Source organism: Manis javanica, chromosome 9 (assembly GCF_040802235.1).
Source record: "Manis javanica isolate MJ-LG chromosome 9, MJ_LKY, whole genome shotgun sequence".
NCBI classification, from domain to species: domain Eukaryota; kingdom Metazoa; phylum Chordata; class Mammalia; order Pholidota; family Manidae; genus Manis; species Manis javanica.
In genome coordinates this window covers 111,453,355-111,460,232 of record NC_133164.1, presented here as the reverse complement: position 1 = coordinate 111,460,232, position 6,878 = coordinate 111,453,355, and the positions used below count along the sequence as shown (strand labels likewise).

The 6,878-nt window shown below is 41.3% G+C and overlaps 1 long non-coding RNA gene across 1 annotated transcript in view; it reads right to left on the bottom strand.

Annotated features, from left to right (window-relative positions):
* Window positions 1–576: 576 nt before the first annotated feature.
* LOC108390231 (uncharacterized) overlaps window positions 577–6,878 on the bottom strand; it is a 54,643-nt gene continuing 48,341 nt past the window's right edge. Inside the window, exon 3 of the long non-coding RNA XR_001851458.3 lies at window positions 577–3,608. This is a non-coding gene — a long non-coding RNA (uncharacterized lncRNA). The remainder of the gene's footprint in view (window positions 3,609–6,878) is intronic.

Below are 6,878 nucleotides of genomic sequence, written 5' to 3'. Positions count from 1 at the left end.
GTTAACAAGAATGCTTTAAGGCCATGGAATGAGAGATGGGCACATCGGTGTGGCCAAGGACCCCCTTCTCCAAAGCAAGGTTATTTATACTGAAGAAAGAACACTTCAGAAGAAAAAGACAACTATATTCCTAGCTGGTTCACACTTACCATATCCGGTTCATTCTCAATCCCTTTCTGATTCTAAAAGTGAGTGACGTTGTGTGTGTGAGCAGTTGATTGGGGAGGGTCCCCTGCTTTTTAACAGAAGAATCATGCTCGTTTATCCATCCATAAACATATATTGTTGACTTGGGAAAATAGACTGTTAGACCCCAAAAGACTCAAACTAATCATTATTTTACTGTTTATGAAGTGAAGTTGTTCCTTTATGGCCTGGCTGCCCTAGAATTTATTGCTGTTTTTTCTGCAGAGCAATCTTTATCCTACTCTTATAGTCAACAAAAATATGCTTAGAAAAATAGGAATTGCTTTTAGGGGGTAACATTACCCATTTTCTTTTTTGTTTCCCTGATGCTCCCACTCTGTCTGTTTCATTGGTCTTTGAAAAGTGTCAGAACAAATATCTTCAACAAAATTTGTTTTAAATTTGCAATTTTTATTTGACTTATTGTTATTTGTAGCTCACCAAGGAATGGCCAGAAAGGGCCTCAAAGTTAACTGTGGGTGCAGGGACTACAATGACCACTCCATTTTCTGGGGTGGGTGGAAAGCAAGCCATTAAAAGCCATTAACTGAAGGAAGGCAGATTTGAGTGGTATAAGGTTGAAGAGCCCTAACCTCGCAGCCTGTGGAAGTTCCCACTGGCGTCAAGTTCCAACAATCAACCTCAAATGAGGAGGACTGCTTAATTAAAGATTTGCTTTCAGGATATTGTTTACAATATTGTGGTGACAGCTCGGATGGACAGGACATTCCACTGCGCTGTGGAATTGCTTCATACTTCTGGAGTCAAGAGCACTGTTAGCTGGAGACCAAAAGATGGCGCTGTGGCAATAGACAGAGCCCCCTCCCTGCTGAGTAAGAGCCATCAAAATAACACTGCCTGGATTTTCAAATTTGCCTTCTCGGGGCTTTGGTGGCCTCCTCAAACCCCAAATAAATGTCCGTGCCAGAGTGTATGAGACTCTCCTGCTCCTCGTCCTCAGAAGGGCTCAGCCCCCAGGTATACATAATGTAATTCTGCACAGGAAGACTTGAGGCAGCCCTGTGAGTTCCCGGTTTTGAAGAAAAGGGAATCTTGCTGGGGTTGGGAGGACAGGGGAGGGAACACAGGAACGCTCTCCGGACAGCTGTGACAGTCAGTGAGACAGTCTGGCATCAACGACAAAGTTGGGTGCGGGTGAACGAGAGAAAAACAGATGAACCAAAGCAAAAAGCAAACACAGGGAACTGGCATCATAAATCATTGCTGGACTCGCGGGATAATGTAAATCTGCTTTCATGCGAGGAACACATTTTTGTCTCGCTTTGTCCAACCGGCCACAGAAAGTCCAAGCGTTGCGCGATCACTCCATTTAGAACTCTACTGACAGAAGGAGCCTCCGTCTTTCTGTCCGTTTCTCTTAATCACGATTTCCTTCTCACACGTAACCTGCCAAGTTAGGACCAGCTATGCTCCCTTATGAGAGGACACTTTTGTGAGATGGGTTGCAGAGAGCACAATAATTAAGAAGGAATGGAGTTAACTTCAAATCTGAGGTGGTGCCAACTCTTGATTAGCTACATATGCACCTCATACTTGGTGAATCATGTGTGGAAGACGTTTGCTGGGAAGCACATTTTAACTACCATCCCCAGTTCCACCTTCGTCCTCATACCCAGACCGATAGTGTGCTTATCAAAATAAACATCATTAGAAAGATAAAGCCAAAGGGAAAGATGAACTCGGTAATGTATTTATACAATTTAGAGCTTGAAGGGCCCTCAGCATGCCTTTGCCTGAAGGTGACAGTGTTGGTAAAAAAAAATAATAAAGCAGGCTGGACTCAAGTACCACATCCATGAGCCGGAACTTCCAGGGCCAGAGCCTGGTCATCTGCATTTTAACAAGTCCTCCAGGGGATTCTTACCTTAAAGAAGTTTAGGAAACAGTACCTAAAAAATTATCTAATCCAAGAGCTAGTGAACAGCCTGTGAAGGGCCAGATGGCAAATAATTGAGACTTGGAGGGCCATACAATCTCTGTCACAGCTACTCTGTCAGAGAGAATTTTCAGTTCAACTTGCTTTAAAAATGTTTTTTTAAACTTATTTGTGACCAAAAATTATGTGAATAGATCTTTCTCTAAAAAATAGAGATTTTAAATAATTGGCATCTCTGTATGTGAGTTTTTTCATTTAAGAGTTTGGGATGGAGATCTAATCTAAAATTTGGGGATGCTAATATTTAAAACGTAACTGGCTTTCCCACTTTATTTCCTATCCAACAGTGCCTTCTGATGGTGTACTAATTATTAAAATGTATGTATTTCATAATCCCAGAGGCAACTGCTCTGCAATTTGAGAATTTAAACTACGGCCAGGCAATTCAGTGGTTCAAAGCTTCCTAAAGCCACTGGAAAGAATTGCTCGTGTGGTATTTTCACAGTTATTTAGCAAACAGATGATGCCAGAATCTTCATCTGCTGTAACAACCGTTGTTGGGCAAAACATGTCCTTTCTTTAATTGAAGGGCAGTTGACATAATATTCTATTAGTTTCAGGTATGCGACATAGTGATTCAACAGTTTGCGACCAAGTCTTGAATCACCTTGAGAGGATATCTAGTTGTCTGGACTTAGCTTTCCGGTAATGCCCAACCTGTTTCCAACAGCCTTTCCAGAAACAAATTCCTTCTTTGTAGCAAACCGACTTTCTCTTTCCCTGTTCTCATGGTAGTGGGGAGCATCTGGCTGCCATTTTCTTTGTACCTCTGAAGAAGCATTAGTAAATTACCAGAGTTGCTCTTCCCCTGGCTGAGCAGCCCATTCCCTTAGAACTTCCTCAGAGAACTTGTCCTCTGGGCCTCTAATCCTGAAGTCACTTTTATGGGTTTGGAGCTTTCTCCAAGTTGTCCACACCCTCTTCAACTGCATGGTTTTAAATCCAGCTCAGGCTGCTGGGGAGTTTTGAGTTCTAAAGGAATAACTTGTAGAAGCGTTAAGCTGCGTCTTCCTCTGTTTGGCTGCCAGGGCCTCCAGTTAATTCACGGGTGAGCCTTCCTGGTGGGCGCCACGTCTTTAGATTATCCTGGGGGAAACCAGAGCTGGGATTCTGTTTACTTCCCGGAGGAGGGTCGCCACTCCCTCCACCAACAGAAGCTCTTGTTCTCCCTTCTGTCAGTGGGTTAGGAGATACCTGGTTTGGGTCGGGGGGTAGAGGGAGCTTGGTACCCAGAAAAAATTTTCCCAGAATGGAAACAATCAGGCATTTCTGGAACTCCTGTAGAATTTTTTGTTGTGCTGGAATTTAGGACATTTTTAGAAATGGAAAACCATGTAGCAATCACTGCTTTCAAAAAAACGAAGAGCATTTGGCATTCAAATAGTCTGTCCCTTTTGCTTTGTTCTTTCAGGGTACTTTCAGCAGCTTGTCACAGTTAGGCCTCTTGTTTTCGCCCATCTTTCATCTGGAAAAATTTCAAATCAACAGTCAAGTGAACACACAGACACTCTCCATCTAGATCTGCTGGTTGTTTATATTTTGCCACATTTGCCTTATTGCTCTTTCTCTTCATACACACCTACGCCAACACACACACACCACTTCCCTTTTTTGGCTAAAACATTTGGAAATAAGTTGCCGACATCATAGCACTTCACCTCCAAGTACTTCAGATTACAACTCTGAGAATCAGGTCATCTCCCACATAAACATTATATGAGTATCACTCCTCAGAAAATTGATATTAATTCCATAGCATCATAGAATATACAATCCATATTCTGATTTCCCCGTCTATCCCAAAGCTGTCCTTTCACAGCTATTCTACTTTCTGATTCAGGATGTAATCTCAGTTCTAATTGCCTTGGTGTCTTTAGTCTCTAGAGTCTCTTTCTAATCAAGAACAGTCTTCTCATTTTCTATTTTCTTTCATGACATTGACTATTTTTGAAGGATCCAGGCTAATTGGTCTTGTAGAATGTCCCATATTTGAAATTGATTGTTCCTTTATGAGTAGATTCGGGTTAAATAGTTTCATGAAGAATGCTGCACTGGTGTCTTTCTGCATCACATCAGAAGGCCCATTGGGTCGATGCTAAGTAGGATCACTTTCCTAAGCTGACACCCCCCAAATCTCTCCAAGGTAAAGATGTGTTTTCCCTTGTAGTAAACAACATATAAGTGGTACTTCAAGGTTGCAAATAACATGCCCTCCAATTATCTTACACCCGATGGTCTTATTGTCTGTCCATTGTTACATTTGTCTGACTCAATTTAAAAGGGCTGCAAACGGGGATTTTCTAATTTTTCCATTCCTTTCCATCATTAGGGGTTCTGTACGGAATAGTTTCTGCTCCTCCTCCCTCCAGCTAGTGCCCTTGAGCAGAAGAGCTCACAAAGCGTCTCTGAGCTGCGCCCACACTTCCTTTATGACAAACATGGAGTGGGTGGGAGGGCAAGCGTCTCAATTTCACTGTGTTTCTTGCACTAAAAATCACAGGTATTTGGATACTGCCTCAAACTGAATTCAGTTTATTTCCTCCTGTTGGATCAGGGCTTCCTTACTGACACTTAAAGCAGGCCACAAATGTACAAAGTGGTATTTATGGCGGGGAAAAGCAATGACCTTGAACTTCGCTGGGCCCGTATGCTGACCACTGATGCTGCTCTCTCCGGATAGTCTGTTCACACTGTCCTCTCCTGGTGACAACTTCACACCACCTCCTCTCTCTTGGAACCTTCAATACCACCTCCGCTATCTTCACTCTTAGCCAACAGCCTTGCTGCCTACTTCTTGAATCAGAAAGAAGCAATTAGAAGAGACTTCCCTGTTTGCCCAGCTCCACAGCTCCCCGCAGCCAGCACCGGCACCCCCTCCCTGTAGCATAGGGAAGTTGCCTGTGCCCCTCCCAAACGCATCCCTCCAAGGGACCCCAACCCTTCTCAGCAATCAAGGATATTGCTCCCAGATGCTTTTCTCTCTCTCCTGCACCAGGAAACATATTCATTCCATAGTCATACCTCGCCATCGACAAACAACTGTTACTATTTCTCTCCACTAAAGAAAACTCTCCTCTTGACACTCTTTTCCTGGCCGCTATTCACCCCATTACTTTGAGGCAAAACTCCTCAAAACAGTGATCTATATTTTCTCTTCTCATTGTCTGTTAGATTCGTTTTAATTTGGCTCTTTCTCCCTCATTCCCCTAATGAAACTAGTTCCGTAAGACCACCAGAGACCTCTGGCTCCTAAATCTGATCATTTCAGCTCTGTCTGACCTTCCTCCATCACCTCGGTGTTTCTTGAGCATGTGGCAGGTTCCCACCTTCAGGCCGTTGTCCTTTCTCTTCCATCTGCCTCGAACACTCATCTCCTTTAAGCTCACTTCCCTCTCGTCTTCTCAGGTATCATCTTTTCAATGAGGCCTGCTCTGACCTTTCTATTTTCGATTGAGTCCTTCCAACCAACCTTTTTTCCTGATCACCTTTACTCAGTTCTACTTCAGAAAATACTACGTAATGTATTTATATTTTTGGTCAATAGTTTATTGTGTATTTCCTCCATGGGAATGTAACCTGTGCACAGATAGGGCCTTTTGCAGTTTTGTTTACAGAAATATGCCAAGTGACCAGAACAGTAAACTTGCCACAAACATCTGAGTTGCAAAAATGAATGAATGAAATTAGCCCCTTTTTTCATTTCTTATTGACCAGTTTTGATCAATTATAGGGGGAGAAGTGTTTAGGGAATACTTGAAAAATTGGATGAAAACCAATTTCTTATAAAACAAATTATACTTTAAATAATCCAGGAAAGCAGACTTTTCATTTAATTTATATACTTTTAAAAATGAATACAAATGCACAGTTTTAAAAGCCCAATAGTTATACCGCTTAAAATGAAAACCAGCATGCCCCTGCCTCATGCATTCCCGATCTTGGTTTTTCAGTCTTCAGATAAAAGCATTTTTACCAGTTTAGGTGTTTTTCCCTTGTATTTATCCTCATAATCCTTACATATTTATATATTCTTATATTACTGATTTATAGTTAATTTTTAAAATATGTTCTCTAGTGACTTCCTTATTTGGAAGCTAAGAATTTACTGTTTTTAAGCTATTTCCTCTCCAATATTTCTTCTCTACCTCACTCTTCTTACCACTATAAATATGTCATAGGTTTTGGTTAAATCAACATTCATCTGCATATACTTTTTGTATGGCTTTTTATTTTCCTTGGAGATAATAATGGCCTCACTTTTTTTTGTTTGCTTAGTTGACTTTGTATCATTAATCTATCTCCAAACTCTCTGCCAGCAGAATAAATCTCAGTAATTTCAAACACATCTCTCAGTTTATTTATTTTTTTTGTCTCTGACACATCCCTTCTGGTCCACTTCTACTCCAGTCTGGATTGGTTTTCTCAAGGCCTGCTGTGAAGCTGTTAGCCTGGGATCACCCTTTAGCATCTTTCTTAGAATTTTGTTAGTTTCCCTTCTTGGTTCACCCCATTTCCTGGATCCCATGTGGTCTTTCTTGATTTATTCCATCATTTTGATAGAATTCACACTCCAACAGCTTCCTGAGAAATGAGTGGGAGGTAAATATGTTGAGATCTTGCATATATGAAATGTATTTATTTTATCCTCATATTTGGTTAATATTTTAACAGGGTATAAAACTCTTAGTTGAAATCCTTCTTTTTCATAATTTTGAAAGAATTTAATCCTCTGTTA